Raw genomic sequence first — 15,406 nt, forward strand, 5'->3', positions numbered from 1 at the left:
AATCCTACGAAGCATGACTCATCTCAGCACGTTGGATGAGCTAAGGAAGAACCGAAAAACACATAGCTCGGGTATGCGTGGCACCATGGGGATGCCTTAAAATGTCAAAAGACGGCTCGGGACAACAATGGCCGAAGGGTCCTACTTCGAGTAAGTAGCTTTAAGTAACTTCAAACGATGAGAGCATTTTGGCAAAAAGGAAAATTCATTACTGGTTCAAAAAAAAAGCAAATTACAAAGCAATAACCGAGCTAAATAGCTCGGGAAAGTCTGACAGAAGGTGAGAGGGCACAACTGCCCAACAAAAGATCTTTTCAAGACCAGGTTTATGGCACCCGGGAGCCACCAGAAGTCCAGACAAACGCCACCAAAGCCTCAGGAATCCACCTCCTCTTCCTCGTCCTCCGGAGAGTCAGGCTCCTCTTCCTCCACCTGGTCCGCCGTCTCGGGAGACAGACCCTTCATAGTGATGCCGTCGAGGTTGAGCCTAGAGAATTTCTTCCGGACCAACCACCGGCAGAGCTTGAACCCAGAGTGGTATGAACTTGAGCCATAATCTACCTGGAGGTCATGATATTCCTGGGAGTCTATGAAGTCCCAGACCGCCTTCTCTCGCTCGGCCTCCACCATGTTGTCGAAATTCTGAGTTCGGTCCAGAAGAGTGGACTCCAAGTCCCGAACCTGTTGGCGAAGGAGCTCCCTCTCCGCTGCACCCTTGATGACTCCTCCCTGTAGCGTGCGCTTTCTTCAGAAAGCCTGGCAATGTGCGCCTCCTGGTCTCGGACGAATAGCTCTTGGGACTCGCTCCCCTTGCGAGTGTGAAAGAGCTCGCCCTGAGTCCGGTCGAGCTCGCCCTGAGTCCGGTTGAGCTCGCCCTGAAGCTTCTGAATGTTGACCTTCTAGTTATGAGCGTCGCAGGAGTGGACATGTGTCTGGAGGGCCATGGCGTGTATGGCGGTGTTTACCTGCCAATAAGAGACGAGAGTCAAAAGACAACAAAAAATGAAAGAAGGACAAAGGAAGATAGAAGGACCACTTACCACCATACAGTGAGAGGCGGCAAGCGCGGCAAGATCCCCAGGTTCCATCGCTCCCCACTTAGCGACCTCCTCGTTGCAGATCGCTCTCCGGATCCTCCTATGAGCCACGACGAAGTCGTTTACGCCCTCCCAGTTCCCCACTGGGAGCCGCGGATAGGGAAACGACCGAGAAGGACCCGGGGGGGCTACCTCTTGCTGCGGGAGCTCGCCCTCCTCGAGGCTGGCCCCGCCGGCACACCCTTCGGATGGAGGCGGCGGAACTTCAGGCGGCGAAGAGGTGAAGCTTGGCTCAGCAGACCCGTAATCAGTACCCCCAGAGGGGGGAGTCTGATCGGGGCGCGACCTCTTTACTTTGCGCCTCTGGTTGCTCGACAGAAGACGGCATGAATCAACACCAGACATGATGACTGCCAAGAAGAAACCATAAGGTATTAGTTTGGTAAGAACAAAGTATATGTATATACGCAACAGTGACAAGGTACTACGTGACCTAAAGAAGCAACCTACCCGGGCTCAGACCGGCATGCACAAGCTTCTCCTCGGTCAAGTAATCCGAATAGAGGAAGCCAACTGATGCTCAAGACAGCACCGTTTTTTGAGTATCAGGGTCCAACTCGACCCCAGAGTTCTGAATGGCGCCCCTCCAAGAAGTAGGGAAGGGCCACCCCTCTAGGTTGCGGACCAAAAAATAATCCCGCTTCCATGCGGGAATTTTATTTGGAAGCTCATATAAGAGCTTGTAGCCATTGCGGGGAGAGAAGTAGTAGAGACGCCTCTCTGGTGGAGCCCCGGGTGTGGCATTTTTTATATAGAGGATAGCAGAGAAAATGTCGAGGTTGAAAGGAAGATAGTATTCACAGCACAAGGATAAAGTCCCAACCTTGTTCCAAATGGCATTGGGATGAAGCTGATCGATAGTGACGTTGAAGTGGTTTAGCACTTCCACTACCAAGGGGTGCTGGGGGAGACGCAGGCCAGCTTCAAGCTGCTCCTGACAGATAACTATCTCGTTGGGACCTTGCTCCCACGGAAAGTTACCGGTGGGAAGGCAGTAAACAAGGTCCCTGGGGAGGTGGAAATAGCTGATTAAAGACCTAAGGCTCCCCTCTGTCATAGAGGAAGGGCCGAAAGTATCGGGCTCCCTTCCCTGGGAAGTGGAGGCTCCATCGCCGGAGGTCTCTCGGGCCCCCGGGCCTTGTTCCCAAGCTCCCCCCGAAATCGAGGGAGCATTGTCACCCTGGCCATCGCCCTGGTGGCGACTATGGTACGGGTACCCTGACATGACTGATAGTGATCGGGACTCACCGAAAAGGTTGGGATGAAGTAAAGTGAGAGAGAGACCTAGAGGGCCCTCCTATTTATAGGCTCCGCGCCTCTGAATCAACAGCCCGAATTAAGGCAGATCGGACGATTCGCAGGTGTGCTGACCGCACACCTTCTGAAACTGAAAAGCGATTGGCTGCACGTCCCCCATGATTGAGGTAACGGTGGTTGCACGACATCCGGAGTTAAAAGCCACCCCAACACGTTTTTGGAATACAAAAGGTCAGAAAATCTCCCGCTTCCCGTGAACGCATTTAATGTGAGCAGTCAATCAAGTTTGAATTTTGGTCAAATCAGTCCATCGTACTTCATGAACTCCTTGCGCTAAGGCAACACTCTTAGCTCGAGGAGTGGGGGGCAATTGATGGAGGATGATTTGACCCAACCTATGAAATGATGACACATGGACCTGACTCAGCATGGGCAACAGCTCAGCATCGCAGTCTGACCGCGGCTAAGTAACAAGCCCATAAAGCAGCTCGCTATATCATAGTTCGTTGTAGAAGTTTGCGACAACACGAGCTCCAGGTTCCCCGAGCTGCCCAGAAGGGGATACTCAAAGACTGCTTTAGCTCGTGTACTAGGGAAACCAGCTCACTCCAGTCCCCGAGCGAATAAGTCACCACAGAGAGCAACCTTAGTAAGGGAAACCCCAAAGTATTCCCAAGCTCGCTACAAAGTAGCTCACGAGTAAGCGGCACGGACGTTTCTCAGGAAGCTTCTACCTGACAAACCGTACCGATCAGTCTGCGCCACGTCTCTTAACTGATGGCGCAGTCCCCTATCCTTTCGACAGTTTGCACCCACGTCTCTCAGCAGGCGGAAGCATGCCTGCCTCTTTAAGGCGTGTCACTCATCCGAGCGAGAGGTACGTTGCAACGATCACCTGTGCAGCTCTGGCAGGTAACGGCTGCGACAGGGGCCCAGTGGCGGTTACACTCGATTTGACAGTAATTCCCCTATAAAAGCCCTTTGAGGCAAAAGAGAAACTCGCTCAGACTTTCGAATACTTCCGCACTCATATACTCAACCTGAGTCTTTGTTTGCTCACGAGCTAATTTCTCGAGCACATTGATAAATCCCCGGGAATCCTTCTTTCCATCTTCTCAGGTGCCGTCCGTTGCTAACAAGGAGCCAGTCAACAGCCAGCTAAGAGTGTCCGGATCATGCCGCATCAGAAGTTGCTTTTGATAGATTTATGTGTAGCCATGTTATGAAAGTACTTTAAGTTTTTGTCTTTTGCTTTGAGCCAAAGTTCTCTTGATTTCAATCTCTATAACTCTTCTTCCTTTTCAAGCTAAAAATGATATTATGTTTGGAGGGATTTCAAAAGTTGAAATTAAATGTTTTTTATGCCGAGTTCAAAGATTTCTCTTGAAATTTTACAGAGATAGTCTTGCACTTTACAAAATATCAAAAGATACTTTTGTTCCATTCCAACAGAGATTTTTTGCTTTCCTTTAGTTTGGTGGTTACACGGAAATGGAGAAAGTCAGCTATAGGTTGTTCCCATGAAGTATTGATAATGCTTTGACACTCATGATATTCAGCCCAAAAAAGGAAGAAGTGAAAATGGGAGGACCAACTAGCCTTTGGATGTTTAGTCATGATTTTGATTAGTGCATGATTTGAAGCAATGATTGGGAAATGTCGTATAAGGGCATTAGGGTATTGCTTTAGCTAGGTGGGTGTATAGGCATAGTTAAGCACTTCAAGGACCTTAGATGTGCCCTATTTACCATTTTTCCAGGTAAATGGTGGTCCTATGAAATCTAGATTGATGAGACTGAATTGTTGTATGAATTTCCTTTGGTACTTTGAGGGTTTGGGTATACGAGTTCTGAATTTTGTTTTTGATCTTGAGTTAAATGTAACCAACTAAATCATGGGAGAGAGGTAAAGGATAAAATGATGGCTACTTAGCTCCATATTCGTTTCCTATGGTGTTTTTGAGGATGACCATAGAATAATATTAGATGCCAAGGGTGGATATTATGGAGGTTTCAATCCGTAAGATTATGAAATTTTGTTGTAACTATATGACTTTTTTACTGATATTGTTGAGCTAACAACAAAAAAGACATCTAGATTGACCTAAGGCTTCCTAAGTAGTGTGGTTGGGATTTTTTATTTTTTTGAGAGGTTTATGCTATTAGTAAGGGACATACAGTTCTTACACAAGAATAGTATGTAGGGTTTTCTTGCTTACACAGGGTTTCCATTGCCTTAGTTTTAGTTTTTTTGGGTTGTTGGCTCCTCTAATGTTCCATGACAAAATATTAATGGTGAATGATACATGGGTTAAAAATTGTAATTTATAGTAGAGAAAACTAAAAGTAGATGTAAGAAAACAACACAATGTGAGAATTATAAATGCATGAGTAGATCAAGAGTAGAATGTTAATGCTTGTACTTGGGTTATGAAGAGGAATGGATAAAGGATCTCGAGGTTTTGGGTTGGGTCGATGTTTGTTGGATACACCAGCCATCAAATTCCTTAATTCTTAACTCGCCATGGAATTATTTGCTGCACTTAAGAGTAGTTCATATATCCAGGCCAACTGTCACATGGAGGGGAAACGAGTGCTCCACTAATCTAGTATGGGAAGTTTGTTGAGCTCATATTGGGGGGTCTGATAATTGATGAGGGTACCATTTTCTACTACAACTAAATTCTTGGAATTCATGTTTAGGATTCTCATGAAAGGGTGACCATGATTTCTTTTTCCACGTGTGTAGATTAATGGCTCCAATGCCTCATTTCCTTGTGATATAAAGTGCCCAAAGCTTACCTCCATTATCTGATACATGTAACCACTTGGTTTGAGTTGTAATTGCATGTGTGCCATTTGTTTCTTATCTTGCTTGTACATGAGTGCTAGGTTTCTCTTACATGATATGCACATTAGTGTCATCTGCCCCTTACTTCTAAATATATGCATGTGTACCACACACCTCTTCCATTTGGATAGCTGTATCAAGTTGCATGCGAGTGTTTTTCATGACAATTTGACTTATCAAGTTGATAAGTATGTGACTCGCATGAGTTACCCACTAACATGAAATGGTAGCTACTGTTTGTTTGCTCAGTGCATCACCTCTTGTGTCCCCTGGTGCCATCTTTAGAGTCTTCATTGGAGCCATGGTCTCTGTGCTGAATCTTGTATTTTTCTGGGCAATGGTCTGCATGTAACTAGGGGTAAGCAAGAAAGCTTGAAAAACTGAACTGAAAATCTGGTTAATCGAACCGGTTTGTTCGGTTTTGTTTCGATATTCTTAAAAACCGCAAGTTTCGGTTAATCTTAAAAAAAACCGCAATTAACTAAACTGACTAATATATATATACAGTAATATACATTATATTTTTATTTTTTAAATCAAAATAAACCCACTGCCATTTGTCCATTTGACTTTTTGAATTTTCCCCCTTTCCCCTTCTTCGATAAGTAAAGGCTAATACCAAAACTGAAAACCCTTGCTTTCCTCTTTTTCGTCTTCCTCCCCAAGTTCCCCTTGCTTTCCTCAGGCATCGGTCGTCATCTTCTGTCATTCGACATCAGCGTCAGTCAACAGCCATCCTCTCCCCCTCCCTTCTCTATTATGGCCATGCCAGAAGGCCTAGAATTGAGAATTCTTTCTCTCACTCACTCTCTCTCTCCTCATGCGCATATGTCATCTTCTCCATCGCTCTGTGCCAACCGCCAAGTGGCAACACCGATTACTAGCAAGCACCAAGCCACCAAAGTCAGGTGCTAGCTACTCCCTCTCCGGTGACACCTATATTCTCCATTACCTCTTACTTTAGGTTCAAGCGATGGCAACCAGTCCAACACTGACAAATCGGCCACCACTTCAGTGTTCATTGTCCAAGTTCAACTTCAAGCCTTCAACTTGTTTAAGTTTTTTTTTTTATTTTTTTGCATAGATATTATATATAGTGTGTTTTTATTTATTTTTGCATAAATATACAGGCCTTTAGGCTTCAACTTGAATTTTCTATTCAACTTGTTCATTTATAGTGTATTTTTTCATTTTTTTTGGGATTGTTACTGAATGAGTGAATGAATGTTGATTAATAGTTTAGTTTGTTTTACTAAATGAATGTTGATTAATAATTTAGTTTGTTGTATTTTCATTTCGGCTTGTTTTATTTTATTTTTTGCACAAATATTAGTGTGTTTGTTCATTTATAGTGCATCTTTTCATTTGTTTTTGGATTGTTACTAATGAGGGGTAATATGGGCCTCTGAATGATATCGTGACACATGGAGTTCAAGTGACACCTCAACGCTGAGTAAGCAGATCAGCCTGTCAAGTCGGCTAGTAGCACTTCACGGGGTCGACCTAAAAGTACCTTGGCTTGGTCGAACTAAAGGACCTCCAAGCAAGAAGCGTCCTACCTCAAGGACCGACCAAGGTAAGAAAGTACTACCGGTGACCTGCAAAGCATGCTCGCTGAGCTGTCATATAAATCTGTTACCAGACCGAGTTCTCTGGAATATTAATGAGTCGACCGTTAGGCTGGACTGCCCACATCACGCACATCAGAGCTAATCAGATGGACCTTAGCCCACCACGTAAATTACGCAACCGGCGTCATTACTCTCCCGACTTAACGAAAATGACTCTATGAGAACCTGAGACCCATTACGAGAAGTTCTCTAAACACCACTCCTATATAAAGGGCTCATTTCTACCAGAAGAGGTACGTGCGATTAAGCTCTCGCACTCTCTAACTCTTTCTCTTGCAAAATAGCATAACTCGGCCAACCCTAGCTCAGCCCAACCCAGCTTAACCACCAACAAGGCAAGCATCTGATTCGGCGTCCAAGTGATCTGACATGTGAGAGTCATCGGATCACACTACATCAGTTACTGAATGAATGTTGGTTAATAGTTTAGTTTGTTGTATTTTCATTTTTGCTTGTTTTAGGTATTTTCTTTTTATTTTTTTGCCTAAATATTAGTGTGTTTGTTCATTTATAGTGTATATTTTTTTTATTTTTTTTGGATTGTTATTAAATGAATGTTGATTAATAGTTTAGTATGTTGTATTTTCATTTAAGCTTATTTTAGATATTTTGTTTTTTATTTTTTGCATAAATATTAGTGTGTTTGTTCATTTATAGTGTATTTAGCAGAAATAAAACTTTAACATTTCAAAACTTTAGTATGCCCCAATGCCTATTTATTTATTCATGTTTTATGAGATGATTACAAAATGAGAACATTCATTTTCATGCCAAACATCTAGTGAGAGTTATACAAGAATCAGGGATGAATGTCCTTTGTACATACAACTTATTATCTTCACTTTTTAGATTAGAAGAATTGAATAAATTACATAAACTATAGGTCTATAACCTATTGAAATATTCAATAAAATAAAAATGAAAAAAAGTGTATACATTTAAATCAATTTATTTTAATATATAAATTGATTTTGATGGAGGGAAGTTTTTTTTCCTTTTTTTTAATTTTAAGTGGAAGGTTACTACACAAAAAAAAACCCAAAAAACCAAACTACAATTAACCGTTCCACCGGTTCATCGGTTTGCATCAGTTTGATTTTGGTTTGAATTATTAAGAAACCGACTAAGTCAGCTCAGTTCAAAAAAACCTCACGGTTCGGTTAAAAAAAAAAACTCACGGTTCGGTTAACCATTCACTTGTTGATGGGTCAATCTTCTAAAAAAGTCTTATGTAATCTTGGATCGATGGGTCTAGCCTTTAGCCATTTGTCCAAACATCTCTAGACTCCAATTAATCCACAATTTGCACAAAGTCGAGGTACTTGCTCATAGTAGTATCTTAAACATATAGGTTTACCCTTGAAAAAAGATTAATCGACTAGCGTATAGTAGTTGATACAAATCCACCACTATCTTTTTGTGGATATATAAGCCATGAATAAGGTGACCTATTTGTATTTTTTTCTTGTTTAGGAACTACCTTACCCACATAGGATGCTAGGAAAGATCCTTGAATTTTTCACCATTCCTTTTGGGATCATGTGTATCTGCAACCAAACTTGTTGTGCACATATCTGTTCAACTATGCCAGTGTATAAATCCTTCCATTCTTCTAGGAGAATCTAACTAGTTCTGTAGAACCATGGACTACCTTATAATGCGTTGCCTCTTCCATTTTCTTCGTAAAAAATGAAATTTATATTGCCACCATCTATGAAGTTAATTATTACTGGGCATAAGGTTTTGACATGATTCTCAAGGGTCTCTTTACTAATTTACTACCTTGGAAAGATCCTCCCTTTTAATGTGAGGTTTGTAACCTTTATAGATTCTTCAACTAGGTCAAATGAAGGATGATATAGTGGTATTCGGCCGGCTTGCAGATCTTGACACATGGCATTGGATGGACATATTCTGACCACTCATCACCAACCACCGCTAATGGCCACCACCTGCTCATAGCTATTCCTCCTTTCAGGTAATTTCGACTATAAAAAGGGGCTCCTACATTGAGGCAATTTCACATTGGAACTTAAGTTCTAAATCTCCTCTCATGCTTGTTCTGACCCCTCACAGCTCTCAGCTAACTTGACCATCGGAATCCTTGCTCCTGGGATAACTCCCGAGACCTCTTACATCTTCTTTCTCTTAGCAGATTGGACCAATTGGCCTCAAACACCGGAAATTACGTTATTACTCTCAACTCCATATTTGACAGCAACAAAGGATATTCTTTGTCAACTACCACATGTGAAAAATGATATTTGAGGTCTCCACTATAATGTGGGTTATTGCCAACCACAACAACTTCCTTGCCTTAGTACTCTTGGAAGCCATTTGAGAAAGCCACAAGCGAAATAGTACAGAATAAAAGATTGAATTTGACCAAATTCAGAAAAAGGAGCAATAATGGTGAAGACGAATTGGGTAGGGAATATGAGGGTTGGTGGGTGATCTGGGTACGGAAACCTAGGGTTAGTGTTTGTTGGTATAACTCAGTGGGGGGAGGGGATAGAGACAATCTATTGGAAAAGATTGAAATGGGAGTACAAGCTCATTGGTAGAAAGATCATTTACTAGTGTTACTCCATTAAAGTGTGCACCTTGATTCTTTGAGCTTACAATGTATTACGACTCACGAATTATATTCATATACTCTATCTTGCAATTACTGATTCTACGGGTTATAGTTGCACTCATTTGGATTACTTCTCAGTTAAATAATAACTTTTTCCCAATTTTGGTCGCAAGATTATTTTTTCTAGTCCCCTGAAAGCAACCAATTGATGGGTGGCTCGGTTGGTACACTGGCTACCTTGTTCAAATGGAGACTTGGGATTGAATCTCACTACCAATAGGGTTGGGGTTATGGGTATGGATACAGCTCATTATGTAGCTGAATGAATAAAAAGAAATATGATATTGCATGCTTGAAAGTCATCTAACTTTATATACTTAAATCACTTGGGGGTGTACGGTTGATACCATTTTGTTCGTGTGGGTCCACTGTACGTGTGAAATCACTCTCTCTCTCCCTCTCTCCCTCTCTCTCTTTGCCTCTTTTTCTCTCTTGGCTCTGCGTTTCTCCTCTCACCTCTTGGCTCTGCGTTTCTCCTCTTCCACTCCATCATCTTGCTGCCGTTGGTTCTCTAAGTTGCTGCTCTCCTTGATCTAGTCATCGGCTCCGTCATTGATTCTCCTCCATTGTTGCTGGTTCATCCTCCTCCACTCTATTGTCGACACCATTGAGCTGCTGCTGCTGCTGCTCGCTTGTCGTCTCTGCTCACTGTTTTTTTCTCCATCGAAACGGTAAGAATCACTATTCCTCTTCCTGTTGATCCGCCGTTCCAATTTCATCTGACCAGATGTTTTTTTCTTCATTAATTTTACGGTTTACGATTTAAAATTTCCGACCAGATGTTGTGCAGGTAGAAACTCTGAGAATGAGAATCAATATACGGGAGAAATTCCTAGTGTGCCATTCGATGCTATATAAATAGAGTTTTTACCTTGAGATAACTTGGATGCTTTCTCCAACCATAATCGATCAGGAACCAAGTAAAGTTCACAAAATACAGACATGACCATTCGCTTTGAAAAATTTTGGCCTCTTCATCAAACGATTTAGGATCTACTGACCACAAAATATTGATATTTAGATTTATCTAACCGCACATCGCGAATATTGGTAATCCTTTACATTACTAAGATGTCTAATGTGCAATTGTGTGAACATAACCAGCAATGTGTCGTAGTCAGTAGCTCCGACTTCAAACTACATAATACATATTACCAAGCCTTGTAAACTGTTGTTTAGCCTGATTACGTGACCATTCTCAAATGGTGCAATACCTGTTTTTTAAATAAATTTAAGACATTACATCAACTAATTTTTATTTAAACAATGATGTATTTGTATTTCATTGGGGTTGCATGCAACCAATGCTACAGTAGAATGTTCACTAGTTTTAAATTCTAAACACCAGAGAATCTGATTTTTTTTTGTTTGATCACCGAAGTATCCATATTTTATAAGGTTCCTGGATCCGTCGACTACAAAAAAAAGTTGTGTGAATATATTCCTTTTTTTTAGATTTTGAAAGAAGGGAAAGTTGGTCAATAAGATTTTAGTTTCCATTGAATTTCTGTTTTTTTTAATGCAATATTTTTATTTTTAATAAATTTCTCTGTTTTTTTCCAAGGCTCTATTTTTTGTTTGAAACATATTTTGTGATTTTTTATCAATTCCTGTATTTTCTGCAATTTCTTCTATTTTTTTGTCTGAAATATATTTTTTGTCTCAAACATGCATTCTTTTTATTTCTATCAATTTCTGTACTCATTGCAATTTCTACTATTTTAGGCTGAAATATACATGTATTGTTTTTTATTAATTTCTGTAATTGTATACCAGGCTATAATCTTGGAGTGAATGCCTTCTTGTTCCACTCCTTTTCACATAAATTTTTATTAATGAAAATGCTGCTACTTATAAGGAAAATGTAAAAATATCATAAATCTCATCCTAGAAATTCAAAAAAAAAATCAATGCGTTGATTTTGTTACTGCTAAAAGTTTGAAGAAATTTCTATAGATGAAAACTGGGTGAATTAGAGTATTAGTTAGAAATTGTGTATTTTCTCTTGCCTGGAAAACATCAAGGGATAGGCTTCTTATTTGGAAGAGAAAACAGTAAAAACTCTAAAAGAACCATGATATTCATGTTCAGATAGAATTGAGGGGGAAGCAGAGTTCTATACCACCTATAGTGTAAAGAACATGTTAGTTGTTTAAGTTTGAGACGGTTCTATTTAGGCAGGAACCTCAAATTTTTAAATGAGTTGAAGAGAATTTTGGAGTTTGGCTTTTGAGATCTATTATGGGAGATAGGGAGGGATCCAATGGCTTCTTACCAGTTATCCTTTATTTTCCTAGTTGTCTGTATTACTTACAAGTTACAAATTATAGCAGGGAGGTCACATTAATAACCCCATTACCCCATACACTACTATCTTATATGATATATGGTTCCAACACCAAACAACAGTATTGATTATATGGGTGATGGGGGGGTAAAAAGTATTTCTTTATGTACTTTCTTTGTTTCAAGACTTTTGTTTGAAGGAGTTTGAAAATGTTCTTGACCGTCAAGTCAACAGCCTTGGTCTTACTTCTGAACAAGAAGTAGGGGAAGTAGTCTTTGAAGCTAGGGAGACAATTGAGGATAACACCGGTCAGGTTCTTGGTGTAAAGGACACTTCAAAACCTTTTGAAGGCGTTAAAGAAAGGGATGATTTGGGTTCAGATTGTTTGCTTCTAGAGAGGGAGGTGGAAATTGACAAAACTTACATTGTTTAGAGAAGGGAAGACTTGGGATAGGTGGTGAATAAGGAGGTGGACCTGATTAAAATCTTGGGGTTATAAACGTAACATGCAAATTTATGAGGTTCTAGTACAAGGGAGCCTTTTGAAATGGGATTTGTATGGCCTTGTAGGCATTGTTCTCTTCAATTTTGTTGCTAATCAAGTTCCTTTTTCTTCTTATGGGGTGATCCTTGCCAAAGTAGCAGAATTGATCATCAAACTTCTGTCTGCATTTTTAAGTCTTAATTTGTTACTTAGAGGGTGTTTGCCAATATAGGTGATTTTGTTTTTCAAAAAAAAAAAAAAAGAATTGTTTGTACTGATGTAATAGTTGTTTTTGTTTTGAAAATAGAATCATACATATTGGCAAACACGCCCTTAGACAATCAAAAGCTTTGCTGTGTCACCAGAACTCTAGATTCTACTCACACTTTTAGCAGAATTTAGTGTAATCATAGCTTTCATGTACAGAACTTGAAAATGCCTGTTGTTTCAACTGGATTCTCCTGTGTCACCAGAACTCTAATGGTCTGTTGCACAATCCATTTTTTCAGTTCTGCTCAATTTTTTGCTACTTGCACTAGAAGAAGAGACTGGAAGACCATTCTCAAAGGGAAGGGGTTGTTACTCATTATATGAATCCCCTTGGTTTTCAGATTGATCTTTAGGGTTCTCACCTTATTTTTATTGTTGAAAATATTGCAAGTCAAACAGAATCATAGCCATTCTTTTAATTATATATGATGACTCATCTGCTCTTTTGTATATATGTTGAAACAGAAATGACCTTTAGGCACTTGGATGCCCCTTGTATCAGGTGCTTTCGGGAATTTCTCCCTTCAAAGATGCAAGTGAATGGCTCATTTTTCAAAGAATCATAGCTGGAGATATCAGATTTCCAGACTACTTTGCTGAAGCTAAAGACCTTATTGATAAGTTATTAGTAAGTTAAAAGCACTTGCAGGTTAGATTTAGTTTAGTTTGAGTTGTTAAGACACTTTTATGTTTGTCCGAAATACTACTTGTCTTCTCTATCTTTTGTTCTTTTTGGATCTTAACAAATTCATATTGAGCTTTGCTTTGCCCGCCCTCTCTCTCTCTCTCTCTCTCTCTCTCTCTCTCACACACACACATGTGCGCACACATATCTCTAGATGCCATATTTGTTCAATGTATTGTTTGCAATTTAGACTTAAAGAGTAGTTGCAGAAGTTCCTTTCCATCTTTAGTTTTATTGCAATTCAGACTTGAAGGATGAGCAACATTGCTTGGAATTTTTTGTTTTCTTATTTACCGATTAGTGGTGGGCTCATATCCCTTGAGCCTCAATTTAAACCCATCCTTAGTTTTTGCCAGACCCATGTTTTTACACTAGAGACTCAAAATCTAAGCCCATCTCATGCAAAACTTGTGGTAAGTTGGGTTGGGCTCAAGGGGCTGTAAATGTGTTAGGTTCAGATTAGATCTTTGGGACAAAAAAAACTTTAAATTAATTTCTTCGGGACAAAAAAAAACTTTAATTTACTTCTACCTATATAGAAATTTGTACAATTCAAGAGACATAGGAGTTTTTGTTTTCTTGAAGATGCATTTCTATTTTCCTTTTCAATGAAGAGATGCATTTCTGCATTAGATTTGTAGATTATCTCCATAATAGATAGATAAGCACTGATTCATGTCCTGAATTGTGGGTTATATATCTGCCATTATTTGCAATAATGTCTCTGAGCTTTGAATCGCAAAGAGCTAGACAGACCAAGTATGTTCCAAATGCATGCTACGTGATGTGAGCAATGGACCTACAGTCCTAACTTTGTTGGAGCTGCATCCCAAGGATCAAACATGTCGAGCGGCATGCTTGCTTCTGCAACCCCCAGCACCAGAAACATATACATGGTGAGTGCCTTTATCCCCTTGTCAAGAAACACAAGGTAAGATTAGGTGTATGAACATATTCTTGTTTATCATACAATATATTGTATAGATTCAATAAAATGTATATATGTTCTGTTTGCAGCCTGATCTTGCTGCAAAAATAACTGGAATGCTTTTGGAGATGGATAACTCAGAACTGCTTCTTTTGTTGGAGTCACCTGAGTCATTGGCTGACAAGGTAGAAGAAGCAGTGCAAGTGCTAAAACTCTCCAAGACCAGAGTTTCTAGACAGGATTCTATTCATCCAAATTATTTATCGGCTGAGGTTGCAGTCAACTAAATATACGTATACCTTATCTGAGGTTGTGCTCCAAGAAGCAGTGCTAGGATCCACCCAATTGTTTTTGATCTGGAACATCAATTAATGTCTTGTTTTGTGAAGTGGTTGTTAACTTGTTATTAGTGGTATGATGTTTAACTTGCTATATCAGATGTCTAAATGATGTTTTTGAGTGATTCAAAGCGCCTTGTAGTGAGATCTGAACAAGTTATTCCATGTTCTTGTTGATCCTTCCTCCACAGGTTATTGAATGAGTTATTATTTGGATAGTTATAGTTAAACAAGTTATTGAACTTGTTACTTGGACGGATTATAGTTGAATAGGTTATTCAACCTATTATTTGGACAGGTTATGTCTTAATGAGACAAAATGTCCAAAAACATGGATTTGGGCCAAAGGGTAAAATTGAAAAGAGATGAAAAAAAATAACAATTTACCCAGAAAAGTGGGTGTTGCGAAAGAACACGGGAAAATAAAGAACTTCATTTACCTGGATAAATCAAACGCACTTACCCAGGTAAGTGTTTCCCACCATTTCTAAAAAAAGAACATGGTCTCAATGTTAAATCTCTTTCTCTCTCTATTTTCTCCCATCTTCTTTCTTCACCCTCCTCCCCCTTTCACGGCAATTCATCGCATTGTGCCGTTTTCGTTCTTCGCATTGTATCCATCAAAGGTTGCCATTTTCGTTCTTCGTATTGTACCCACAACTTCATCAGTTCTTTGGTGTCCATCAAAGGTTGTCGTTTTTGTTCGCGTTGTGCTCACCGCTAACAGATGGTTTGTTTGATTCATCAGTTCTCTGGTGTCCATCAACGATTGTTGTTGCCGTTCATTATTCACGCTTATTGGGACTGTGTGCTTGTTTTTTCTAGCATATATTCAATAAAATAATATATTTAAAAAAAAATTAAAAATAATATCAATAAAACGCAAAAATACTATTCATCTCCTTCTTCTTGTCATTTATTCATCGTAGCCGCTGCCCGCC

General features: G+C 40.0%; 1 long non-coding RNA gene across 2 annotated transcripts; it reads left to right on the forward strand.

The window, feature by feature from the left end:
• The first annotated feature begins 9,802 nt into the window (after nt 1-9,802).
• On the forward strand, nt 9,803-14,642 carry LOC104604062 (uncharacterized). 2 transcript variants are annotated; one of them, XR_736323.3, is made up of 3 exons: nt 9,803-10,144; nt 13,017-14,095; nt 14,217-14,642. It is a non-coding gene; the product is annotated as an uncharacterized LOC104604062 (long non-coding RNA). The 2 variants fall into 2 exon arrangements; XR_016084324.1 differs by having other exon boundaries at nt 9,819-10,144; nt 12,980-14,095.
• The last annotated feature ends 764 nt before the right edge of the window (nt 14,643-15,406 follow it).

Source organism: Nelumbo nucifera, chromosome 3 (assembly GCF_055504915.1).
Source record: "Nelumbo nucifera cultivar China Antique chromosome 3, China Antique-T2T, whole genome shotgun sequence".
In the NCBI taxonomy this organism is placed as follows: domain Eukaryota; kingdom Viridiplantae; phylum Streptophyta; class Magnoliopsida; order Proteales; family Nelumbonaceae; genus Nelumbo; species Nelumbo nucifera.